The sequence below is a fragment of the Chiroxiphia lanceolata genome, chromosome 1 (genome assembly GCF_009829145.1).
Source record: "Chiroxiphia lanceolata isolate bChiLan1 chromosome 1, bChiLan1.pri, whole genome shotgun sequence".
NCBI lineage: Eukaryota > Metazoa > Chordata > Aves > Passeriformes > Pipridae > Chiroxiphia > Chiroxiphia lanceolata.
This window is the reverse complement of record NC_045637.1, coordinates 112,585,743-112,612,760: the sequence shown is the minus strand read 5'-3', so window position 1 is coordinate 112,612,760 and position 27,018 is coordinate 112,585,743. Positions and strand designations below refer to the sequence as shown.

The 27,018-nt window shown below is 40.4% G+C and overlaps 1 long non-coding RNA gene across 4 annotated transcripts in view; it reads left to right on the top strand.

Moving 5' to 3' along the window:
• LOC116783122 overlaps positions 1-25,827 on the top strand; it is a 31,268-nt gene extending 5,441 nt beyond the window's left edge. Inside the window, exons 2-7 of one of the 4 annotated variants that reach the window (XR_004355484.1) lie at positions 2,578-2,730; positions 3,944-4,018; positions 8,262-8,316; positions 8,594-8,767; positions 16,879-17,000; positions 17,656-19,394. This is a non-coding gene — a long non-coding RNA (uncharacterized LOC116783122). Of the gene's footprint in view, positions 1-2,577; positions 2,731-3,943; positions 4,019-8,261; positions 8,317-8,593; positions 8,768-16,878; positions 17,001-17,655; positions 19,395-25,384; positions 25,459-25,686 lie in introns of those variants that run through there. The other 3 variants (XR_004355486.1, XR_004355483.1, XR_004355488.1) reach the window with 3 other exon arrangements.
• The last annotated feature ends 1,191 nt before the right edge of the window (positions 25,828-27,018 follow it).

Below are 27,018 nucleotides of genomic sequence, written 5' to 3'. Positions count from 1 at the left end.
ACTGATTTCAAGGAAGCTCTTTTACAGGATACGTCTTTCGTTATTGGCACTAATTGCTTGAATGCCAGATATCTAGAGGAAGAGGTGAGTAAATGGAAAACAGTGTTACAGAAAAATAACAGTGAAATATGTAGGAATCAAAGCAGGTGGTAGAGCCATGTGACATTAGGTTTGTCAAGTACAATTCATATTCTCTCAGGTTCTGTATTATCTGCCAAATATTACCTTAACTTCTCAGAATCCAGAAGAAAAATTATCTTTGTCCTTATTTTTGCACAGTATTTGCTAATGTTTTATATTATTACTAATTGTTAATTAATATTCTATAGCCTCCTACTTGCAGTCTACTACTGATAAGCCTAATAATGAGAAACAAAAACACCCTAGGCAGTTACTCACAGGAATGTTAAGCACAGCTGCTTGGGCAGTCACACATCGCACTGACTTTGTGTAACAGAATTCAAAGGGACAGTGACAACCTTAAAGTATAATAAAAGCAAGGCATACTAATGTATGCATCAGGGTAATACTTTATTAACTAATGTATAGTGAAGAATACAAAAGCACATAACTGAATTTTTTTGAAGGCCTAGATCACAGCTGCAACTAGACCGAGTCGGGAGGAATGTCAGAGAGCTCTGCTTTGCGTTCTCTGCCAGAAACATTTTCTGCCTCGGCTTCTGTGCATCACGCTTGGTGTAAACCAAGCACGAGGGTGGTGTAAAAGGCTCCATCTGTCGTGTTGGCTCAGATCCATTTGACAGAAGCCAGAACCCATAAGAGATGAGAAATCAGAATTGTGAACCCACTTCCTCCTCTCCCTAATTTGCCCTTCCCCGGTTTGTACTTCTCCAGGAGCAAGAGAGGCAGTGTCTTGTTCTAGTTGCTGCTTGCAAAATGAGGGGAGTGGGTATGCTTCATGCATCTTCCTCAGTCCTCCCATAACGGCACAGGGACCACTCACAATTTAGACTGAAGGAATTAAAATTCTTAAAGAAAGAAAATGTTTTCCAAAGAATGGTAGAAACCAGTCATTTCACCACTTCAGAAAGCCAATGTACACTTCCTGGCTGGTTGCTCTGCCTCAGGCTGGTTTCAGTTCAGTATTCAGAAAATGCCAGGCAAATAGTAAATCAAGTTCCAGTTAGAACAGTCCTTGCAACAGGCTGGTGTAGCAAAACATTTTTAGATTATGCAATGTCTTTCTAGGCAGTAGGAATGCAAAGACTCAGTCTTGTCAGTAGGTTCTTGTTGAGATGTGTACTGTTAGTTAGAGGGCTAATCATCCCCATGGAGCACCTATGCAATGCTACCTTAGCAGGGTCACAACTTATCAAGATAACTTAGAACCGCTTATATTCTTTGTTATTTTCTAAACAAAGCTTTTGCTTTGGACTTATGGTAGCTCCTCTTTAACTCAGTCATGATATGGTCACAAAATAGATAGGGCCCTTTTACAGCCATATTGATCCCGGTCAAGGACAGAATGGAGTTGTACACCTTCCACATGGAGTTCAAATAGTAAACAAAAGACCTGTTTTGTAGGAAGCACATCCTGAGGCTGGAGAAACTTGGATTCATTCTGGGTGGCAATTCTTCCTGTCTTTGACAATACAGAGCAATTTGGTATTGCAAGTCCACACTGACATCTAGTGCTGAAAAAATTGCACTAGCCAATGAGGAAACAAAGAAGAAAAAGATGTTGGATTGGAATGAAAAATCTAAAAATATAGCAAATCATCCCTCCTGCTTTATGAAAGTGACAGTCTGTGGGTCTGTCCAGTGGGCAGGAGGTGCTTGGCTCCATGAACTTGGGTGCTATGGGGACATCCCTTAGAGAAATGCACATGGTGCCAGTTCTGACAGCCAGACAGCATAGCAAGCCCTGGCTGCCTCTGAAAACTGCTCTTGGGGACATGAGCAATCTGGAGCTGTGACTTATTTTAAGTTTGTTTTTTAGCCACTGCTACTGTAGGGCTTGGTCCGGAGCTACATAACTAATAGACCACTGCTGCCAATGGCCTGGTAATCTTGATTTTACAAACAAAGACTTCACAAGGATGAAATGGTCTCACCTTCCAACCTGAGAAGAGAATTTCCTGGTACATTTGGAAGATTCCACACTCTAAGATTTTTCTAAGGAAGGGGGTAATTTGTTTAACAGTAGCTTTTAGTCCTTGATATTCTCTGACTTTCAATTTTAATACAAAACATTCTCATCATTTTTACACACACACAAAAATTTGCACTTTATAATATTTTATTGTGCCTTTAAGGGCAGGTAAAGATTTTAAAGCAAAATATTTGTGATTTTTTAATCGTAATTTCTATCTTCCATGAGAAAGTAAGAAGTAATCATAATGTACAGAATAATGAGTGTTTTTCAGTATCTTAGCTGCCAGCACAGTTCCTCCCCTGTCACCAGGGAAATGGTTAGATTAAAACCATGTGCTCTGTGTGCTTCAGAATTGAAATATGCATGTTAGTGTTGTATAAATCATCAAAGGAGATGAGCAAAAGGACAGATCCAAAGCCACCAAGATCAATGGACTTTTTTTTTCCCCCATTAAATCCCAGGAGCTTTGGATCAGGTCCCAGAGGATGTCAGAGCTCTACCAGCCCTACTGAAAAACTGTAGTCCAAATGCTGGCGTGCTATTTGGCAAGCCACAACCATAAGGTTAAGCAGAGGTTGCCAGATGTATCCTCCATGGAGAGAATCCTGGTGTTGGTGAGTACAATTTCACAGTGGGACCCAGCACAGGGGATTTCTTGTCTCTCTGCATGGAGGCAAAGCAAGTCTTACCCTACCAGTCATTGCTATGTGTGAGGGGATCCTCTTCCTCCAGAAACCCTACACTGTGCATTGAGGCACATGGGCAAGCTGTATCTCCTACCATTTTGTACTACCTGGGGAATAGCTCTTACCTCCTCACCTTTCACAGCACGGCAAGCAACAAATGGCAGGATTTAGCCCTTTTTGCCTTGTGAGTGTAAAAGTCTCAGAAGAAAACATAGTTTTTCCTGTCCATAGGAAAAAACCCTTCCTCCCCTTATAGTCAGAAAGCCCAAGTATTCAGATATAATTTCTTCCTTCAGTTTTTGCAATTTTTAATTTTTCTGAGAAATAATTACATACAAATAAGCATGTTGTCACATCTAGGCTGCATTCTGCCCCACCCAATCTCTTGTAATCAACAACAGTATGCAGATTTTAGAAATGTTTCAGACTTTTGTGTTGGGCTGGACAGATTGGGATGTGCAGGAAGGATTGGTAGACCCAATTAGACAATAAGTAGCATAAGTAGCTGTCAAAAAATAAGGATAAAGTAGGAGAAAGCATGTGGCATCTCTCACTAGATAAGCTAGAATGATTGGCATATTCAGTCAGAAACACTCATTTTCTGATTTAATGGGGGCTTAAGACAAATTGTCTCGCAGCTGAGACCATGCAAATCAATCATTAAAATGTCAGGTTAGAGTCTGATGCCAGTTTAAATTCCATTAATATCAGTGGAATTGTACCAAATGTATCTATCCAAATTTATAGGGTGCAAAATTTCACCCATAACAATGATTAGGAGCATGCAAAGCATGCAAAAGTGTATCACATGTATAGAATTTCCTTGAAATAAAAAGCAGTAGAATAGTGAAGCCGAGAATGTAAAATAGACTAGAGTATAATAGAAAAATAAGGAAAAGGAACGGGAAAAGGAAAAGGAAATGGAAAAGGAGATGAAGGGGACAAAGGAAAGAGGAAATGAAAAGGGAAAGAAAATGAAACACTGAAAGAAATGCCATGAAAAGAATGCAGGAATTTAGGAAAATTCCCTGAAGACATTTAAAAACATGGAGGGGGAAGTTCTAAATGTATATTAATAGAATTAAATCACTTCAACACTGCTGTCATCATATCATGTTCCTGTCCATCCTTTCCTGTTCAGCTTCCAAGAAGACCCAAAGGACATGCAATCTGGTGGTAGTGAATTATTCAAGAAGATGCCACTAAAGTTTTAAAGGTGACTAGTTTATAGAGCATATTTGATGCACTGATTGAACATCCAGTACAAATATATTCAGCTGACATTAATTCCTAAGCCTTTAGGAACAAGACTGTATGGAAATCAGTGTTTTTTTCATTATGGTACTAGGCAGTAACAGATACATCCCCAGCTAACAGCACTGACTTGCTTTATGCAGAACACTATTTATTGTAATGAAATTTTGAATATATTTTGGAGACCAGTGAGTTAGGTTGAATGGTAATAATTTAGCATTGCATACTTAAGATTAAATCTCGCACCCGATCTTTTGCCTTGTGCTTAGGAGTGTTGTTTAGTGAAGGGAAAACTCCCGTTCATACAAAACCAGCATGAGTCAGGGCTACTTTTCAACAAGGGTTGGGAGACCACAACCCAAATCAAAGGGCCCCTATTGGCCCTTTTAGTGACTCAGTGACTCAGGATTTCAACAAATGCCCAGTCTGGGGTAAAGGAGTAGCTTTGGTAAAGCAGTAGACTGGTTTTACAAAGAGTTGCTGCCCACAAGACAGGAGTGACAGGGTTTTGGCAGTGTACAAAACCATGCTGCAGCAGATCAAGCTGGGGTGGCTGACACAACTACCAACCTTGCCTGATTGTGCTGCCCTTATCTTAGAGGCTGGCATCCTTGCCTGGAGCTGATAGAAGGACACAGACAGCTTGATGTGTTCAAGTAAAGCAAAAAATATGTCAGTCAGGAACAGTGGCAGTTCAGAAGCAGCTGTGTGACCCTTCAACACCCTCCTGTGTGAGGCTAGAAGGGGTGAAAGAGCCCTGCTTTATTCTGTTGCCACATCCAAGTTAATATCCTGATACTTCAAAATTTGGCTATGAACAGCTTCTAATTCAAGCTGACTGTCCTCAGCAACAAAGAAAAATGTAAATGCACACTGATGGTTATGCAGTACGTTGTTTTAGACAATGATGGTGGAGGCAAAGAATGCTTTAGAAAATTCACAAATGCATAATAATAAAAGCCCTTGAACTGAAGAAGCTGACGAGCCTTTTTTAATCTTTTTTTAACTCCCTCGCTATATTTTGAATAATTCTCGCCTTTATCTGAAAATGGTTCTTTCCAGAATCCTTTCAGATTTCAGACTTCATTTAAAATCACATTTGATGATCTGATAGTTTGTTCTGTCTGACAATATTGCAGTGCCGTTTTCATCAGCTGCAACCCACCTGATCTGATGTGCCTCAACTAATAGTGCTCAATCCAGGCCTTTGATTCAGGTCCCTATTTGCAGTGTAGACTGAAGGAGAAATTTTAATGCACTTCCATTTTTATGAAGGGCATTTTGCAAAGAGAAGAGAAAAAGCCAAGCTGAATAAGGATGCTAAAAATTATTAAAAATATGTTGTTAAATCAAAAATTATTTACATGAAGAATATCTTCACAGTGGAAAAAACTGGAAAGTGAGTATATTTTCCCAGTGGAAGAAACAGGAAAGAGGGTACAATGCTTGGAGAGCAGCAGCATTGGTCAGAAGAAAACCTGTCCTTGATTTTCGTCTATCTGGCTTGATTATTTGGACAACTTATAAGTCACTTTGACTCTAGTTCATTCAGTTCCTCTCTTTCTACTCCCTACCTCTTTATCATTTTGTCAGGATAAAACACATTACATTCTGTGTTTCATTAACACATAACATTCTGTGTTAATAAGCACAGAAGGTGAATACTTTTTGTACTAGATCCCTATGACAAGAACAGCTTTGGAAATATAGAACTTTCAGGAAAGCCATGGTATCCAAGTTATGGAAATACCAGTCACAAAAAAACTGCCACTAGTGCTCGCCTGCTAAGCAGAGCCATGAAGCACAGAACGTGCAATAAATATTTCTGAAAAAATACCTTTTAAGTTCATATACTGCAGGGTATATCTGAAAAAATGAGTCATAGAAATACTTCATCATGTAGAGATTGTAGTGGCCTGAGAAACCACTTCTCAGTTCACCTGGCAATTTATAGATATGACCTATACTGGAAGAAAATAAATAAATATATTTTCCAATCAGCAGCTGACATAAACCAAACATGTTTACTGTTAATGCTGCTGTCACAATTAATCACAAAAGCCCAGAAATCAGATTGTGCAGAACCTAATATTTTACATTAATATCACTGTGTGGTATGTATTGGGGCTTTCTCAGATAGGAAATTAATTCTTATTAGAATTTCTTGTGGGCGTTAAAACTGAAGTAATGAGACAAGAATGAGATGGGAGTCCAGAGGCAAATGGGGTGGAGAGCTCCTTAATATATAAAACAACTCCTTAATAAACAGTAGAAGAAAGCTCATGAGAAAGGAGCAATATGCCAGATGGAAACAGCTTTGCCTGTTTCCTGAATCGAGTCTTTCACCCCATTTTAGAGAGGTAGGGTGAAACATTGTCAAGGCTGATCAGACCCACAGACACGCAGTAAAGAATTTGGTCTGTGTCTCTATTACTACTTGCTAACTGAACTGACTGCCAACTCAGACCACTGGTAGAAGTTTAATTATCATCCCTGTTGTTTTCATTATAAACTGCTGTTCCTTGGGGGTTTATCACTTCAGTTTTTAAGGCCTTTCTGTGAGTGGTTTGGTCATAGAGGGAACAGAACTAGATTGATTTAGAAACAGATTTAGCCAGACTGGTGCTGAAATTGTGGTTAAACTAGCTTGACATACCTCTTCACCTCTTTCTGTAACACATATGCTAAAAATCCTGCCTTTATATTTACCAGAGTGGAACCATGTTAATAGTCTTTGCAGAAAAATCTCACTAAGATGCCTCTTTGAGGGGTGTAGGGTTAATCTGGAATCTCTTCATGAGGCTACATCCTGGCACATGACCAATGTGCAGGTCAATTGGTCAATATTTGCAAGAAATCCTGAATTATATTCAAAATTTTGGTTCTCACGGAGCTCAGAAGATCCTTTCCCTGTCCTCCTCTTCCAGATCTGGAATGTGCCAGTCTCCCAGTTCTTCTGGCTAATAAAGATCTGAAAGCATAGTTGTTGCTGAGAGGCTTACATGTCTTTCACATACCAGCAAATGCATATGCCTGAAAAGTGAGAACCTAGAAGGATATAAAGCAGATTTCTGTAGACAAGTATTGCCTTATGCTGGTTTTCAAAAAACATGGTGTTTTTTAAAAGTTTTTTTTTCCTCCCCAAAAATCAAAGAGGTTATAGAAAGGGTGATTAGTTCCTCTTCTTCTCCACAGCAGACTGTGCTTTTGAAGTCCTTCCAGAGTACTTGTCATCACAGTGCATGTAACCTAACTGTTCAGGTCTTTAGAGGGCTACAATATATCATTCTGGAAGCTGTAATTATATGGTTACAAATCCAGCATGTTATGTGGCTGTTTGTGTAGGTAAATTTTATATAATGCCTCCCAGAAAATGTTTTGATAGTGGGAAGAAAGAATTTGGAATTGACAAACCAGGTTTTCCTAGGCCAAATTGTTAGCAATTTGGTTATCATTTCTGTTTGGTGTCAGAACTGCTGTGGTTATAGCCCAGAGGTCTCAGCATTATACTAACCCAAGATACTCTGTCATTTGTTTCAAATGAACTGCAGGCCATAACTAGAAACCACTCATTTTAAATTGTTTTCCTGCAAAATGTCCCTCCTCAGGTTGCCAGTGTGACTGTTGACAGCAGAAGGATTTTGGGTTATGACCCAGCCTAGTGCAGTGTAAAGGAAACACACGGATGAACTGGTCTGTATTTGGGCACACATTTGGATGTAGCAACCCAGCTAGCACCCCGAGTGACTCCTCAGGGATGGCTGGCCTTTGAGCCACAAGTACACAGATGTTGCCATTTAACGGGCATCTCTCGATATTTAGCCAAAGACCAGGATAACAGACAAATGGGGGATCAACTCCAGTTGCCTATCCTCATTTGTCTTCTTGTCACGGCTCTCTGGCTTGCTAATATGTTACCCTGCTGATATGCCCACCATGCCGCAGGCAATGCCCCTGTCTCAGGAGACATCTATAAACCATTTGTGGATCCAAAGAGAATCCATTTTAGCATATAGGGATATGCGTTATCCAGCCTACCCAGGATGAATTTTAACTGGTGCATAAGCGCTGTGTAATCATTGTTTTGTATGCTATTTACGCATGTTTTATAAAGATACCGCCCTCTACATAGCTGGGGTGTCCCTCCATTTGTATGGTAATGAATCAGTATTTAGGGGGCCTTTTCTGCTCTGCTTCTTACCCAGCCCCGGTCTCTCCGATAGCTGAGCAAGACCCACAACAGCAGATCCGCTAATGAAGGTAGTGGAGATGAGGACAAAGAGCCCAGCCATACCTATTCAGGGAGAAATCTGCATCTGAAAGTGCCTGCTGGAAATGGGCGAAATGCCAAACAACAGGGAGAAGGGGGACGCTCTGGAATATAAAGGAGGGCATACTATTATGTTTTCCTGTCTTTAAGTCACTGGTTATTTGTATAAAAAAAAAAAAGGAAATAAACAAGAGGAACCGTTTGATTTGGCAGCAGCACGTTTTATATCCATATCCCAGCAAATGCAACACCCCTTCTCTCCCACAGACCTACCTGCTGCTGTCACTCTTCTAATATTGCAAGCATTCTCCTGTTCCACCTCTCCACAACCATTCTCCGGTTCCATCTCTCCCGTAACAGAGCCTCTACCAACAGCTGATGAATGTGCTGGATTTGCAGTTGCCCCAGGATGCAGCAGTCAAGGCTGTGCTATCTGAGCAGGTAGGTGACTTAAGCTCTCATTTTCAGGAATCACTGCCTTTTGGGGAGCGTAGGTTACGCAGCTGAACACATGATGCCTACACTTCAGGTCACAGCAATCACCATTGCTCAAGAGCCGTTGCTGTTACAGTTCAAAGGGGGTTTGTTTTACTGTTTCTGAGCATGCTGCCATGCTGCTTTTCCAGTTCTGCTTCCACTCGTTCCTATGGTGCCTAGGTCTTTCCCATTATAATCTCTGCATGTCCTGCTGCCTCCAAGAGACCCCGGCAGCCTTTAGGTCCCAATGTTTAATAGTATCCCCTGCTGAACACAGGTCCAAACACGCAACTCGTGCCAAAAGAGAAAGTGGGAATCATCTCAGCAGCAGACTATGGCAGCAGAAAGTTTATCAGTACTCACATTCACAGGGGACAAGCTGCAGCAGCAGCCTGGATGACAGGTAGAAATGACATGCCCAGCCAGCGTCAGTGGATACAGTAATGCTGGAGAAGAAGCCTGTGATCTCCCTCCCCTACTTCTTTTATGGCAGCTAGGCTGGTTAATAGCCAGCAACCCTCTTCAGGAAAAAGAAAAAAAAAAAAGATTATGTGTAGGCCCAGAGTGAAAGAGTTCCACTGGAAAAGACCATCTTCCCCCAGCAACCCATTATGCTTAGCTCTAAACCCGACGTTCAGCATGGTGGCAGGAAAGCAAATTTGATAACAGCATGTAAATCATGTGCCAGTGGACCTGGGCTGAGAACCTGCTATCTAAATCTCAGCTTCCCCTGTGCCAGAAGCATCCCAGCTGAGACTCATCCAGGATTAATCTGCAAAGACTAAGAAAGAGAAGGAGCAATGATTGACATGGTAATACAGCATCTCCGATGCAAAAATGCCCTCAACCGCCTCCAGCGTTTTCATAACCAAATACGCACCTTGTTTTGCACTATAAAGAGCATGGGAATGAAATGTGATAATGAGACATAAAGAGATGCATGTATGAGACAAGCTGTGGACAGCCAGTGAACATAAAAAGAGACATGTACATGTGCACATATGGGAGAAGTGGCAGATAGGCACTTTCTTATAATCTAGCAACAATAATCATGACAATAACTAAGTTCTGTTATAATTTTGCACCCTCCACGCACCTTTGCATCTCTGGAGAAAAGAAGCAAATGACCAGGCTTTCTATTCAGATTCTTGTAACTAGGCTCCAGTGGTCCCTGTCAAAAATACCCTGTCAAATATCCACTTGAATCATCAGGCAAGTTTGCTTCAGCTGTCTTCCTGCCACTTGTATTCTGTAGTTTTTTCTTTATTAACAAGGAAGATGCTTCATGGAAAGCCCACAAGAATGCATTTTACAGAGACTATTGGAAAATACCAGTTCAGAATTCACTTTCCACAGTCCATGACACATCCAGTGCTAAAAGCTGCTTTCACTTCATGAGGAGTCAGAACTAGTGCCAGACCTGCCTCTGTTTCTTACACTTGCAAAATTAATACCAGTAAGCTTCAGCTCAGAGAGGACTTGAAGAGATTGTCTGGTAAATATTTTCAAATGGTAAATAATAAGGGGGAAATAATACCGTCTGGACAGTGCAGCAGCAGAAAAAGAGGCAATATTTGTTCACTAAATTCTCTTCTAATTATTGACATACTGCAACTAATCAGCATTAGAAGCAAAAAGAAGCTGTAATCTATGAACGTCCTCCTCTTTTTGGACTGTTCCCAGTACTAATTGCAGCAGAGGAGGATTCTGGACTGAAATCCTCTGGCTTTTCACTTAGAGGAACTCAAAGGCTGCACAAAATGTTACAGGTTTTCTGACTTTCTTGTAGCAACACTTCTGCCCTGCCATTTTGTGAGGCTATGGATCCACAGCAACAACCTTTTATCTGAAAGCTTGTTGTAAACTGAACCAACAGTAGCAGATGCAGAAACAGATTTCCCTTGGGAAATAAAATCAAGTCAGTCTGACAGCCATAGTGGCAAGTACTAGCAATGTTCATTGCCCTTGTAAATCTTGGGGATAAACACCCCTAAAATGTCAGTGACTGATGGTGGAAATTGAGAAGAGTGTAGGTGTTGTAATACACAGTATACATTCCTGTGCTCTCCCTGTGCCAAAATGGCAATGAATGATCATTTGTATTGGACAGGGTGTAATTGCCTACGCTGTGTCATGGAGCTCGTGGGCAGGCAGTGCTGGGGTGGGTGAAGATGCTTCTACATGAACATGTCGTGATAATCAGGGTTCATTGATTCTTTTACTCCCTTATATTTGTTGCTGTCCAGGTGAATGCTTCCTCTTAGTGAAGTAGAAATTGTTTATGCATAGTGCAGTGCCAAGATCTGTGTAAACATTAAAATATGGATATAATTCACTCTTGATGATGGAAGCAAACCCATAGCATGAGAGAAGGAAATTGTTCTGTCTCTTTCCACCATGCCATGGACATCTCTATAACAGGCTTGGGGGATTTCTAGTCTGGCTTTGCTCCCCATTCTAAAGAAACATTTACTTTGCTTCCCATGCTGCAGTATTGCAGGAGAAGTTGTGCTGGCTGCACACCCCCTTTGGGCTGGGACATGTGCCTGCCTTGTGATACTAAAGTCACCCACCCTCTAGACAAATTTTTCCTCTCAACCATCCTTCCAGATACCATCTTTCTGCCCTTTTTACCTTAAGGGGCAAGGAAATTGCTGGTGAGACATCAACAAAGAGAAGAATTTCACTGGCGAAACCAGCAACCTGCTTTTCATTGTTACTTTTTACTCTTGACTGGATCATCTTGCAGTTGTTTCTATGACAACAGAAAAATTATTTTTTAACATAAATCAAATTTGTCAGACTTATACTTGTGCATACCACTTGCTGAAGGCTAGGAAAGCAATTCTGAGACCAAAAAGAAGACCAACTGACCCACTCTATGAAAATGGAGCTATCAAGGATCTAAAATAGAAAAGATTCCTTGTTTTCCTAGGTAAATTTGTTCTTAGTGTTGAATTGTTGTTGTTCTTTTATATTTTGAGAAAGAAAAGCATGAGAAGAGGGTATATCATGAATTAGTACACTTACGTTTTAAATATAGACACTTTGGGACAAATCAACTCTGTTTCTAAGAAAAGAAGCGTGAATATTCAGCACATAAACAACATAGGAAAAGGAAGAAAACAGAAGATTCATATGATCTCCTCTTTGGAAAATGTAAAGGGACTTCTGAAAATTGCATTCTGTGCCTGTTTGATGCATGGGTAACAATAAAAGTTCCTCGTAGCCTGGTCCCCAGAGTGCAAAAATATGTTTACCCTTTGCTTTCACATTGTGTCTCATCTTGTCCTCTGGTATCTTTTCATTAGACCCTAAAAATATAGTTAGCATTGCTAGATTGGAACAAATGTTTTGCAGGCAGTTCATCCCTATGGCATGTGTTTCTGCTGCAGAGCAATGAGCCTTCTAAAAAAGTTTGAATTTTTTTACAGCCTGAATGATGGATGGTAGCATCACATATCTATTTAATCTGGAATGATCATAATTTTTAATTATGGCGAAACCCTTTCAGAAGTTTAGTGCAGTTTGTAGTATTGATAAAGCTATTAGTTCTAGGCAGTGGGTTACTCTTGCTAATCTAAAATTGGCAGTTAACAGGTTGTTTTAGTTCAGATGTCTCTGACCAAGGGGGCATCCTATTCATCCTGTGGAAGAGAACAAACTCCACCCCTGGATATGGAGACTGGGCTACAGTATGAGTATAGGTGAGCATTCTGTCCACAGTACAACTCTTATTTTGTCTCAAAGAGAAAGTTTCAAAGAATGAACAAAGGCAAATCCTCATCTTTTGCTACAGAAGGTAATGTACTATTTATTATCCTTTCACTCTGTTAGTATTTGATTCAGCAGAACTGAGTAGGAGTGATTCTTCCTCTCTTCCTTCTCATCTTCCTTTCTCTGTTTCTGCTCTACTTCCTTCTTGGCATCTCCCCTTTCTTCATCCTGCTCCTTCCAGCAATTCCAAACCCAGCCTCAACTGCATTTTGGCTTCGTTTCCATTCCTCTCCATCTGCTAAAATGCATTCATGTATTATGTATGAAATGTTGACATTTATAATGTTGTCAATAAGGTTTTGAGTCAAAGCCTGAATAGAAACAAGCAATTTGGGTAGCATTTATGTCTCATCAGTATCGTTTCAGACTATTTTTGGACTGAAGAAAGGAAACACTGCACAGTTTGGTCCTACTAGGAAGATTTCCTGAAAAACCATGATGGATAAGAGCATTTTTTTTACTTTAATTGAAGATTAAATGCCAAAGAGTATGGTGATTCCATGTGGTTAACTCATGAAGCAAGGTGACCCAGTGTTTCAAGAATACTGTATTGAAGCAAACATACATCACTGCAGTAAAGTGAACGTCTTTTGAAATATCCACATACACACATATGCATGACTGGGAGTGGGATTTTGTTCTTAAAGCTGTAATTCTGCAGCAGTTAAGTATGGCATCTAAGTGGAGATGACTTCCACTTTTCCTTAGATGCTTTCTCCATTCTTCTTTTCACTGATACTTGTGCTATCAGGGATAAACACAAATACCAGGGATACAGGGAGCCAGTTAAGGGAGAGAAACTAGCAGCTCATTTCATGAGGGGGACAGAGGGGAAAGAAGTATTTCCTTCCAATTTAGCTTCCCAAACAAACTCACTGAAGGATTAGGTATGTTTTTGCCAGTGTGAGGGAGAGACGAAAAATCCAGTCAGCAGTGTAGTGAGGCAAAGGGGCAAGTAGTCAAGGTGTAACAGCAGTCTTGGTCAGGTAGACTCTGACAACTCCAGCTTCAAGTGGGGATTTTGAAAATCTCAGGCATGACTTTGCTGTATCCATAAAAAAAACAGAGTTCTGTCAAACTTGCTTCAGAAGTATTCTGGCATTTAGGGATGCTTAAATTTACAACCTGTTTCTTGTCTTTGATATATTGATGTATTGATTGCTATTCTTCCAAGATGTTTGCTATGCATCATACTTTGATTTTAGTAAAGATCTCAGGCATATATTGACAGCTCTGAATATCTGGATAAGACAAATTTCTCCTGCTGAACAGATTTATTTAATTTATGTTTATGGGTTGCCCATATCTGACTGTTTGGATATGAACTGTATATACAGAATAATTTGACTGCCAGTTCCATAGGTCTTTCAATTACAAGACACTACATTTAGTTGGAGGCAAAAATATGAAATAGGATCAGCCACAGGAAAAGTCATTCCTTATTTTTCCCAAAAGGAGGTGGTTTTTTTTTCTATTTCACCCAATACAAGGTTCAGCACTTGGAAGAAAGGGAACAAAAAAATAATAGAAATCCTTAGGCATGATTTTTCTCCTGGTAAAAAACAATTGAAGTGAGCTGAAATTTGGCTTCTTCATTAACGTAAAAGTAAATAATAGACAAGGTAGACTAACAAGTACCTGGCTGAGTCTAGAAGGAAACAGAGGTGAAAAGAGGTTAGAGATGAGAAGAAAAAAAAAGTGGTTTGTTGAATGCTTCAGGTAATCAAAGCCCTGCATGAATGCCCAGCTAGGTGAACTTTGTCCTCTTTACTCTTTGATCTTGGTCTGCAAATGATTCACGGCATTTAGTGACCCGCTACACCAGCTTGCCAGTCAGTTATTAGGGAATCATAGCTCCTCTTTTTTACATCACATCCTTGTTTTTACTTTATTCCCTGAATCTCTCAGTGATATATGTACGAGTGTGAAAGAAATATCAATGACATGGAGAAGAGCTCTCTCGCTCTGTATGGTACCTCTGCCACCCCTGCCTTTGTGCTTAAATGTTTTCTCTTGTGTTTGGTTCTTGCTGGTCCTGGTATTTTGCAATATATATAATTTTCTCTAACCATTTTCTCTAATCGTTTTACACGGACTGAATCAAAGGACACCCTCCAGGGGAGAAAGAACTCATCTTAAGATCAAAAGTTATGCTTTATTTGCTGTTAGAGGTCACCTAATCTGAACATGGCATTCATAATCTATTTTCAAGTTGCTGTTTAGTCACTCTAAGTGGTTTAACCCATACATAATGTCCTAAAAAAGCCCTGGTCTTGGAACACTCTGAGGACCACCCAAGAACTGCTGAACATTTCCCATTCCCATGACAACTGAAGGCTCAAAGTAACCCCCTGTGCTGTGCCTTAACTCTTCTGGCCAGAGCAGGACTGAAAGGCTTCACCCTGATGCATCTGCTCCCCACATTTCTTGTTTGTAACTGTCAGCTGATAGATACCAACTAGACCAATGCATTTCTTCAGGTGTGTCTCAAAGAGAGAAGAGGTCAGCAGTACACTTTTTTTTTGTACATTGAACAACCTCTTGTAGCTATCCAGTGAAAGGAAATTAAATGTGGGAATCTTTGTAGGAAAATTCCAAATCCCATCACTCAGTAGATGAGCACAAGCCTTCATGAAAGACCGTGTTTTGTATAAATCTTGAGAGTTTACAGTTTAAATATCTCATTCTGATGCTTGTGACATCCATAATTTTTCATTAACTACAGTCTGACCCTGCAGTGCCATCACAGGGTGATACACGTCTGTCCTAAAATGGAGGTAAAGCTTCTTCTCTCAGGAGGTGAATTCAGAAACGGAGCCAACCTACATGTGAGTCACAGGAAGGAGTGTATTATTTAGTTCCCCTTTTTTATTTATAGTCACTGGGACCTGTTAAAGCTGTGAAGCTGCACAAATGTTTGCCAAACTGGACCTGTATTCTTTTAACTCATAGTGTACCTGGAAACATAATACAACACCATAATAGATTCTTGAGGGTATTCTCAGGGGGAAAAGGTGATGTTGTGAAGTGATTTCAAAAGGAATCAGAAGAAGTGTTCAGTCATAAAGCTAATATTTGGCAAGGGAAAAGTGGAAGTCACTTTTTAGCTGTCACTAAGACAACACAAAATAAGTCTTCAGAGGATAGTGAATGGAGAAGGATGCAAGAAGGCTGCGCCAGATGGCAGAACCAACAAATGAAAAAATAAACTGTACCACTCACAGGAATTTTACATGGCAGCACATAGTCTAGTGGGCTGTATTCTCATCTGTGTAGACTGGAATAACCCTATTAAAGTCAATGAAGTCAGCAAGTCCAGCTGAAGACATGGAGGAAGATGTGCCTTTATCAACCCTTTTTGTTTAAGCCACACTTTGGTGCTTTTTATGCTGTTTGTTTTCCCCTTGTAAGACACTAAGGGCCAAATTACAAGGTTGTCTAACACCCAACCCTGTCAGCATCATTGCTCCAGTTTCAGAAACAACACATGGAGAACACGACAACACACAGCAAACAACACTCTGTGGATCAAAGCAAGATAACCATGCTGGGCAATAGTAACAAATAGTAGACAAATAGGAACAGACTACAGCCTCAAAAACAGCCGTCTGAGCTTGCCTGCTCTCGCCAGTGTGCAGCCCAGGACTGGCAGGGCCAGAGGTGCTTGGGCAGTCATCACTCCTAGAGAGATGTTACGCCTCATCTCCTCTGCATGCCAGCTGCTTCTGCTCCTTCATTGTTTCCAGAGGAGGCAGGAACAAGCAATTACAAATCTGTGCACATACTGGCCAATCTGTTGTCCCATTACATCCCTAGATCTGCCCTCACTATGTTTAATGCAGTAGTGAACTCAAACACAGAGTGCTCAGCATTCAAAGGACATGAACAATTTTAAAGGAAAAGTGAACCCTTTGACAAAAAAGAACTTTGAGGGAATTAAAATTGTATTTATAGCATGTAAAATACATGCTTGTGATGAAATGACTGAATCATATACAGCAGACAGCTTCCAGAACACCACCAGTGCTAAGCACAAAGCCATTTGAACAGAAACATGGGGCTCCTGGGAGGTTTTGCATGTTTTGCTTATATTTTCCAGCATGAATGCAAGAGAAGAAAACCACCTGATTTGGTTTTCCCTCCAGCTTATTTTCCCAGACATCTGCAAGTCAGCATCCACCATAGGCAAAATTATGTAGCGATGACCAAATATGTCAGACTTACAGGTAAAATGGATACAGTGGCTCAGAAAGTTCACTGTTCTCAAAGTGAGTCATGCCTGTTATTTACTCCCTCAGGTTGCAAGTAGTGTTTATTGAGGTCTTCTCTCTATCTTTTATCCATCATCAACTGCCCTTTGCCTTGTGGACAACACCGAACAAATATGACCCTGTCATAAGAGGAAGAGCGTAGAAGAAAAGTAAGGGTTGATGTAAATACAGCACCAACCAGCCCATGTATTCATCAACTAATCGCAGGAAAGCCTCCTGAGATGTTTATCAAGTTAAATGCTCAGTTCCTTTCTTTCTTTTCCCATTTTCCCTGCTCTCTTTGGATTTGTTACCTATTCAGAATAGTTATTTGTTCTTGTCTTGGTAAATAGGAGTCCTTTGGAACCACATGCTGGCTCTTCTGGGTGACTTTTCCAGAACAGTTCCATTCCTGAGCACTACAGTTCAGTAGCAAAGCATTATGAATTGAAGCTTAATGAGTCCATTACTCAACTCCTCTCTAAATACAATATGTCCTAATTTCTGAGCAACGTGGACAGTTGCAGAGTTTTTTTGGCATGGTGAGGATTCTCTTAGGTCGTCCTCACTATGGTTATAACCATAAGAAAACAATTGTTAAGGACCTGTTAGTTTTCCAACATTTTCCTTCAATCCCTTCAGAAGCCACCGAGAGCATCTCTTTTCCAATGAAAAGTCACTTGCTGCTGTCAGTAGGGCATCAATGAGTTGTTTCTCTGACTCAGCAGCGAAAAGACACAGAGGGATAACCTATAAAGCCAATTAAGGTATTTTTTCAATACTCTTTAGTGCAGCGTAAATGTATATCCTACATATGCTCTCCAGGTTGGCTATACTAGTTTGTGTTCATACTGGAATGGCTGAAGCAGTATAGCTTATGAGTACAAGCTGTTGTTAACCACTGAGAGACTACAGAAAAGCCTCTGCTGGCAAGTTGTAGTCTGAACCTCCCTCTACCTGCCTGTGCCTGCTGCACCAGAGGAAACCTTGAGACAAGGATGGAAGACAAGTGGGTTTCAATAAATCACTTTCCTGTCGGTGTGGAGGTCCATTTTCAGAGCATGTAGAGAAGAAAAGATTTGAGTAGGCTGCTCAGCTCTCCTTCCTCACTCCAGAGATACCTGGGGAACTTATCAATACTGGAAAGTTTGAGAAGAACCTGAATTTCTTGTGGTTCAGGTGATTTTGAAAGTCTCTGGGCAAAGAGGTCTGTTTTGCAATGTACACTCTTTTCCCTTCATTGTGCATTCATTCATTCATTCCAGTGTTACAGACTGGAATTAAAAGTCTTAGAAGGGTAAACTTCTGAACAAAAATCAGTCCTGAAACTAAGGAAGAAAAGGTTGACACCCTCCACTTAACCTTATCTGGTGTAGACAGCCTCTGTTTATAGTCACTGGTCATTGATAGGTATCTCCCAAAAGCCATTCAGCCCACCCAGCTTACACTCCTGTTTTAGGATGCCAGTGGTGGTCAGTCTCCACTGATTATAAAGATAAGCTCTATGCCAAGGTTTGCTTAGATGCTTGATTTCTAGGAGACTAAATTTGGGTAAAATTAATGCTCTCCTACATGATAAGATTTTGTTAGGACTTGGGCATGATCGCCACAGACTACACCGAGCTTGGTCACCGTAACCCCTCATTTGGTATTGCAACTTCTGCTCCTTGGGTACTACCTTTCTTCACTGACACTGTAAGAAGCCAAAGACTGGTCATTCTAGATCACAGAAGTCAAAATCTGTCTTTCCTTTCTTCCCTTCAAATATCAGGGCTGTCAAACCTTATGTTTGAGATAGCATTTAAACTGCAAAATAGCTTTCATTTTTTATTTATACATACATTTCTTTGCCTCTCCTCAAGCTGCCTGAATGTCACATTTTGGCAACCAAAGCGCAAAAGAACCATGTGGGACTGAGACTGAAAGAGGCCTCTGTGCCACAAGAGAAGTCATGAGTGTCTTGGGGACAAGGCAAGCTCCTTGGAGGTAATGAAGAGACTTGATGAACAAGGGTTGTTAATTCTGCTGGAACACAGTAAGGTAGGGGTTGGTGTTATCAACACTTGGAGCCAGATTTGCAATGTATATTTAGTTGCAAGACACCCAGGCTTCATTTGCCATTAAGAAGGCAAATTCCATGCCTATATTATTTGTGAGTTTGATCTTTATGGCCTAATTTTCAGAGGCAGATCTCTCCTCCAGCCCCAGTGATTATAACTGCACTTTGGGGGATTTACTTCCTGTGAATTCTTAACTAATGTGAATTGCCCTATTGATTACACAAGGGGGAAATACTACTGCTGTATATAAAAGCTACAGTATTGGACTCTGGAGGGTTAAGATTCTCCTGGCTATGATCAGCTTCCCTGTTTGATCAGCCTCCAATAAATTGAAGACAAGCGAAGCATCAGCGTACAGTACACAATTACATTTCTGACACATCACGTCTTGCTATGCTATCTCTTCTTAAATCAGAATCTGTTTTCACTCTTATAATTTAATAGACCATCATATAAAGCCTTGAATGAATAGAATGCATTTCTTTAAATTTGACTGAAAATAGCTGCCCTTCCACAGTGAGTTCATGTCTTTTTGTTTTGTTTTATGGTCAGTTTACTTCCCCTTCACACATACACATATTTTATGAATTGGATTCATACAAATGAGATCTCTAAATTATTTATTTATTTTGTGCTTTATTTTAATAGTTTCCTGATATGAGTTCTCAGAAAAAGAGTTAGCTGTTATGCAAATGGACATTTTGCAGACATAGGACCTATTCTTGTACATACTCAAACATAGTCAAGTATATGTGCTTATACTTTTCATTTGAAAACCAGTAGTTTTAATGGCTGATGAGAAAGAGTTTAATTTACATTTAAATTAATTTTTTTAACCTCTGGGTTTTGTTAATCTCTGTGATGGTAAATTTGCAAAATAAGTTGTATAAATTTGTTGACTGGATATAAAAGAAGGCCCCCTTCTAAGTAAAAACTAGGCCCTGTTCCTACTGAGTCAGGTACCTGGAGTGAGGTGGTGGGGAAAGCTATACTTTTTATTTTTTCAGCCCTCTAAGGCAAGATGGCTTCAAGGCTGTCCTACATTATCTTCTGCTTCCCAAGTATTTCTGTTAGTTGTGGGAAATGGAAATCTGCTGGGAATTGTATGTACAATTCCTGGTCAGCTGGCTGGCCTCTTCAGTCTCCACTTATGTCTTAAATCCCTTTTCTGTGTACAGTGCAATCAGGTTTCTTGTCCCAGTGTGGATTGTCCATTTTTATGAATACACATTGCAGCAGGAAACCTGGACATTCTGGTAGGCAAATGTTCTCGATAAAGTGCAGGTGGTATATAGAAGAGAGCTGTATCTCTGGGACAAAATTTCTCTGCATTATCTGTCAAAAACCAAGTTGCTTAGGGAGGGTAAGAAGGGAATTCATATTCCCAGAGTTCAGTTAAACTAAAAAGCCCTGCTCTTACTGCCTCATTAGCCTGACATTGGTTTCTGGGTCTGAGTACCACCATGGTCCATGTTTGTTCAGAGAAGCTGTGACTGATCACCAACAATGATGCAACTGATTCCTCTGCAGACCCGAAGAGACTTGCAAGGGGATTAACACTGGAGAACAGAAAATGCTCTTGGCACAAAAGACCTCATTAGAATAGATTTATTTATGGAAAGAAGACAAATTTGAAGATGTCAGCTATATTCCACAGAAAACCTCTTTGTGATACGATGCTTCAGGAGCAGAAGACATGTAACGTGTTTACTCTGTAAAGGTTATTCAGGACCAATGCATTAAATGCGGTGGTGAAAATTAATCAGGAGATTTGGAAAAAACCCGTACCCTCAAGTAGGAGCCAAGTTAGGTTTCACGTATGTTAGAAACTGCGCCTGTTGCCTCAAAAAGCTATAACATTGGTTAAAGGGATTCTGAGCTTGTTTGCAGGAGGATACAGTTTCAACAGACTTGCAGAAGTCTGAAATGTTAGAGGGGCATTAAGACAACTTGATTACACCTCACTAGGCCAATGTGACTTTTCACAAAGCATTTGTTACAATATCCAGAAGTCTGCTGAACAACCAATTCAATTATTTCCTCCCTCTACTAGGCCACTAGAACTGGAAAAAAAAAAAAAAAAAAAAAAAAAAAAAAAAAAAAAAGAAAAGAAAAGAAGAAAATTAAATCACAGTGTGTTTTGTGCAGGTTAGCAGGATAACCAAAAAGACATCCAGCAAGTGGCAGAGGTTCAGCCATAGAGTCCTTTGTCTCCTAATCGAAGGGAAAATAATGGGAGGAGATGTCCCTGTTGCACAGTAACTTGTTTTTGTACTTTGTGCTTGAAGCAAGAGACCTGATCTTGATCTTCAGGGCAAACCTGATATCCAAAGAGACCTATACAGAGGGTATAAGCACTAAGCACTTAAAAAAATCTAAGTCCTGCAAGACAATTAAGATCATGTTTGATTTCACAGCATGGTGATAGAGCTAATCTGTCAGCACCACAATTAGCAATATGTAAGTGCCAAACCAAATGTGTTTCAACTCTGCTAAACAATACCTGTCCATGGACAAGAGGTGAGAGTATTCCAACTGACTCAAAGCTTGAAGCTCCCTTGGTGTCAGCAGGGACTTCAGAATGTAGTGAAGTCCTGGTTCCATGGAAATGCTGTTAAGATTGAGAGCATGGCTCTCCTTTAAAAGAAGACCCTATGAAACTTTACAGAAGATCTGTATTTCATAGAAACTTTCCACGTAACATTATAAAAATAGTACAGAGTATCATGACTGAGCACCAGAATTGTCAGTGTTATAAACCTTAAGTCTGCCCCTTGGTCCATCACAATACCAGTCTGGCAAGGCATACTTTTTAGGAAAGATGATAGGCTGAAAGGAAATCGTGGACAGTCTGTAGCTTCTATTAAAATGTGTCTCAGCATTTCTCTCAGCAGCTCTCAAGTCCCTCCCAAACCAGCGGCTGTGTCTATGTCCCATCGTTGTTCCTCCCTCACCCCCACTTCCTAAAATAGCAGGCTTTGTTTTCTGATACCTCTTTCCTGTGGAATCTGAGAGAGGGGAAATTCTGCTTCTGCCTTGTGGATACCCTGTATATTCTGAGAAGGACTTTTATCAAATTTACTAGCAGCTAAGCACTACCTGGTTCAGGTGATTCCTGAATGCTATGGGAGGTGACACTTTAGAGAACAGCCATACCTGGACTATACCTTTTTCCTGCTCCAACAGGCAGCAGGAATGTGGCACAAATGTTCTCCTTTCACTGCAGTTAAACTGTGACCCAGAATGCTACAACCATAAATTCATCAGCTTTATCCAAATTAACAATAATAGCAAAAAAATTTCTACAGGTTAAATTAAAAAAATGTTTTCATTTCATAAGACCTTCAACCAGCACTTCAACCTTAAAGTAGACATCAGTTGATTTCTGATAATTTTGTCATATTTTAATTCTTGCTTATAAGCATGTCGTATTTTTTAGAAAAGATAAAAAGCAAACTGTAAAGTTCCCCAGTTCTTAGTGGTGAGTATTTTGGTGTATGGCTCATGACATTTGAAAGTAAATATATCTTACCTGAACAAAAGAACTATTTCCAGTTCCTCATCAACCATTAAGAATGTTATGGTTAACCAATACCTCAGCACTGTATCATAAAGTGTGCTGATTTGGACTCTTTGCAGAATGCAGATCCCCATTATTTGGGGGAAAAAAAAAAGATTATGTAGGTGACTGTCTCCATTAATTAAGCTATTCAAATCCAATTAGCTGTTTCCAGAGGGTACTTTACCTCATTACAGTTCTCTCAACTTAAACAATAGAACAAACAAGCAAAAACTATAAACCCAATCTCACTGTTCCCAATGTCACAATGAGTTAATGTCCTGCTCAGCAGAAAGTGAGCAGTGATGCTAACACATCTGGTCAGGCATCTAAGGAGGGGAGCAAATCTGATGTTCATTAGAGACACTCATCACTGTCACAAGAGAATGGCAAGTCTTTGCACCACAAGAGTAGTGGCCCACCATGATCCTCATATTCCAGCAGCAAGAAGCTTTTGAATGTAACTTGCCTTTGTAGGCAACCGCAAGTGTCGCTACTGTGTTTAAAGGTGAGGCCATAGTTCTGTTCTTGGCTGAGACGGCATTGCCCGTACACTGACAGTGCAGCACATGTGTGAGGATTTCCAGGACTCAGGCTCAACATTGTTGTTTCTCACACAGGATTTCACCCAGTCATGTGGAAGTGAAATGCTACCACACAGCAAGTTGTTTTGCCATCTGGACACTGCTGGAAGCATTTTGCTTCTCGTAAACTGATTGAGATCATCTTTCCTCATTAGCTAGGTCATTGAATGGCTGGCTATTGTGCCATGCTATAACATACACATTTCAATGCTTAATTATTTCAGGCCAGCAGCCTTCAAACTTCAAAAATAAGGACAGATTCATAATTTTACTTTTCTTTGCTGAGAAATGCCCCAAATTCCTGTTCAGTGCTACTTGGCAGTGTGAACAAGCACCAGGTCATTTACTTAATGCTGATATTGATTGGCAGCTCTAAGAGAAGTACCCAGACATTCTTGTTCATTTATTGCCACCTTGCAGGACTCTGGCAGCTGACTGTAATCCAAGAGAGGACTCATAAAACCAGAGAGAGGGGGAACTAAAGGCCAGATATGCTGGGGAGCCCATGAGACCAGAAAACAAGTTCTGCCAGTGACTCAGAGAAATCTCCTCCCTTTGGAGGCCTTTTTTTTTTGTTAGAGGGCAGGATTTGGATTAATGAGAGACTTGATGAATATAAGTAATAATATTGCTATTTAGGCACTTGAACAGCTAAGAAAAAGGATCGAAACAGTCTGTGAGTGCTCATAAAAATTGATAGCCCCCGAACTAAAGCAATGTAGGACTTGGCAAGTTAGATCTCTAACCCTTTTGTCCATAGTTGCTGGCATGCAGGTGGGACTCAGTAGTTGCCAGGGATGGAGCAAACAGAGAATTGTGTTCAACACTGTACATCACCAACAAACCTGAGAGAGAGAAAACAAATATGCCAAAGTGTTTTTAAATTAGAGGATTTCAAAACACTTGTTATTGATATAAAAAAGAGAAAATTTGACATACAGTTCCTTTCCTACTTCAGTTTCTTGTGTCTGCAGTGTTGTACCATATCAGATTCTGTAGCAGTGCAAAATCACATGTCATGACCCTTCCCTTTGTCGTGCCCTCCTTCCACAAGTGGTGAAATTTCAACCTATATGGATAAACAGTGATTGAGAGATCAGATCTCTGTAACCCTAGTTGCCATCTGTGCATGGACTCAGAAGAAACAGCACCATAGACCTTGTTACTTTATCAGATGACTTGGGCAGAAGCTGGAAATATTGTGGAGGGCATAGCTGGAGGCAGATGAGGGGAAATATGATACAAATCTGCAGGAATTCAATATCCATTTGTTCTTCTGTTGATAGAGCAATGTGCTTGCCTGTGACAACACCTGCAGCTTCAGCACCAGGGTCTGCTTTTTAATGATGGTGAAACCTAACAGCAGAATTTCCCTGTGATGTTTGAATGGTTAAACACGTTTTGTTTTGGAAACTATGACAAGTATTATTATGATTAATGATTTTTTTTATGTTGCCCATTTCCTAGCTGTGTTGTAGCTAATTTTAGCCAATGCATCAACTCTTTATGCAGTCACATGAAAACACACCAGTCTGTGAGGATTGTTCAGGGCTACAAGATGGGCACAGGAATTTTAGATGTCTGCAAAAGTGGCTAACTGATTCTCTTCAAGCACCCTCTCCTCTCTTCTGCCCTCCGGGCTGGCCTCAAAAGTTGAGGTCACAGATCTGTCAATAGATGCTGTGTCCAAAGTTTTGCCCAGTTACTGATTTTGACTGGCTCTGCAGGGTGATTTCAGGGTGTTCTGAAAGCACTGTCTTGGCCACTAGTGGTTCTTTACCCCAAGCTAACTATCTGTGAAACAAGATGCCCATCCTCACTGAAAGCGTGTTGAAGTGCTGTTGAGATCTTAATAAGGTTGTGGCACTGAGGAGACTGTGGCAAGACAGAGTCTTAGTGTAAATGACATATTCATGTAGCACACACCCAGAATCCAATATGGGCAGGAGCTGGGTTAGGCAACTCTACAGAGCCTGACACTGCCATCCAGGGAGGAAAGCAGAAATAACATGCATCAGACATGCAGTCATTTTGGCTGAGCCCTGAATCCTTCATTCATTCCAAAGACAACTTTGTAGATGATGAAATGAGAGGTTTGTCTTTGGACTGCAGCATTTACTGCTGATTTGAAGGAATGGTGTCAAGACTGATGAACTTGACAACCACTGGCCCTGGCCACTCAGGGAGATTGTGACCCTGCGGGAAACCCCTCTTTGTCGATACTTATGATTAGGTTAAGATCCTGGGTGATGCTACAGAAGTTGCCTTCTAAGCATGTGAAGGTGTTACAGTCACCAAGAAACAGGAGTTTCTGGATGATCTCTTCAGTGACCCTTGTTGGATCTCACCAGCTGTGAATGAGCCAGTGGCCACTGTCACCGCTTGTCAGAGTCTGTGGAGGACAGGGCATGATAACTGAAGACAGGTGGGTTTGAAAAAGAAGATAACTACTTGGTTGTTTCTTAATTCTGAAAACCTGCTGCCTTACTGACATTCATATTCCTACATCATGTATTGGTGTATCTGCTGGCACAGTTGTCACAGATGCTTAGACTAAAATTAACTGCTACAGCCACCAGTCTGAACAATTGCATAATCTGTGCCACAGATTATGTGTTTAACCCACAACTTTGTCTCTGCTAACCTGATCCAGGTGCTCATTCCTATGAGGCAGAAGCACACCAGGAGAGCCCTGAATGAACGGTGACTTTCTTCTCCAGCTGATGTACATTGATGTGAGAAAGCAATTGGACACAAAATTTCTCATCAAGTCCCCAGTTAGGGTAACATATTATACAGGTCTGTTTTAATTTGTCTAACCTCAGGTTTTGCATCAGTACTTTCCCCAGTCAAGGTGGGAGTCATCTCACTTGACATCAGATGTCTCCATCTGAGCTGGCCTTTGTCATCAGTGAAGTAGGTACTTGTAAGGCATGAGTCATTTGCCCTCTTTTAAATGTCTGCATTGGCGTGAGATGACTCATGTTCTTCCCATTTACTACAAAGGAAGCTCAAACCTCAAGCTGAGATAACACCTTAAGATATTAAGACTAATTGAGCACTATTCTTAATATCTTGAGGTGTGTCAGTGGCCCAGTCCCACTCCTGTTCTACACTTTCTAAATAAAACAATACATTTCCCCTGAGAATGATGTGTCTGATTCCCACCTACTTAATAGGGCAGTCTCAAACTGGAAATAGCCCAGTTTCAAGTAAAGTGTTTAAAATGTCATGGAAATGCCTCCTGTCCCTGGCTTCTATCTAGTCAGCTTCTACATTTTGCCGATGCTTTACAGTCACATCTTCCTCTTTTGGTTTTTTTTTTAAACTATACTTCTCCAACCATCTTCTCTTATGAGCCACTAAAAGACGAAACAAAATGTGAGGAGTGGACACAGCGAAGAGAGAAGCTAAGACATGCAGCTAAGTCTGCCAGCTGTATGAAGTAAAATGATTGCCCAAAGGATGTTTTTCTCTTGACTCTTTTCTTCTTCAAAAAAATAGTAGTTACTTATGACAGCAATACAGACTTCTCCAACAGAGTGATCTTAGTGGGCAGTGTCCATTTAAATTAAATTTTTCTAATCAAATAGTTAACTTCATCAAACAGTCAGAATCAATGCTTTGTATTAGACACAGAACCAAACTCATTAAGACTTTATTATTCAAGCATGCACCTCCCTTCAGCTTTTATCTCCCCTCAAGGGTTTTCATAGTAAAGCAGACTTTTTTTTTTTTTTAATTAGCCCTTCTGCCCTGGAGTCTTCTATTTGATTTTCCAGTATCCAGGGAAGTATTGTTTTTTTTAACTACTCAATCCCTGAATAGAAAATTTTGCCTCTTAGTTCTGTGTTATCAGTGATAATAAAGCTTCATGGAAGACATTTTGATAATGCAGAAACAGAAGTGCACAAAGGCAAAGTGACACTTCAAAGGAACATTAGCTCTGATATTAGAATCTCATTTATCTAACTTGTTCCTAAAG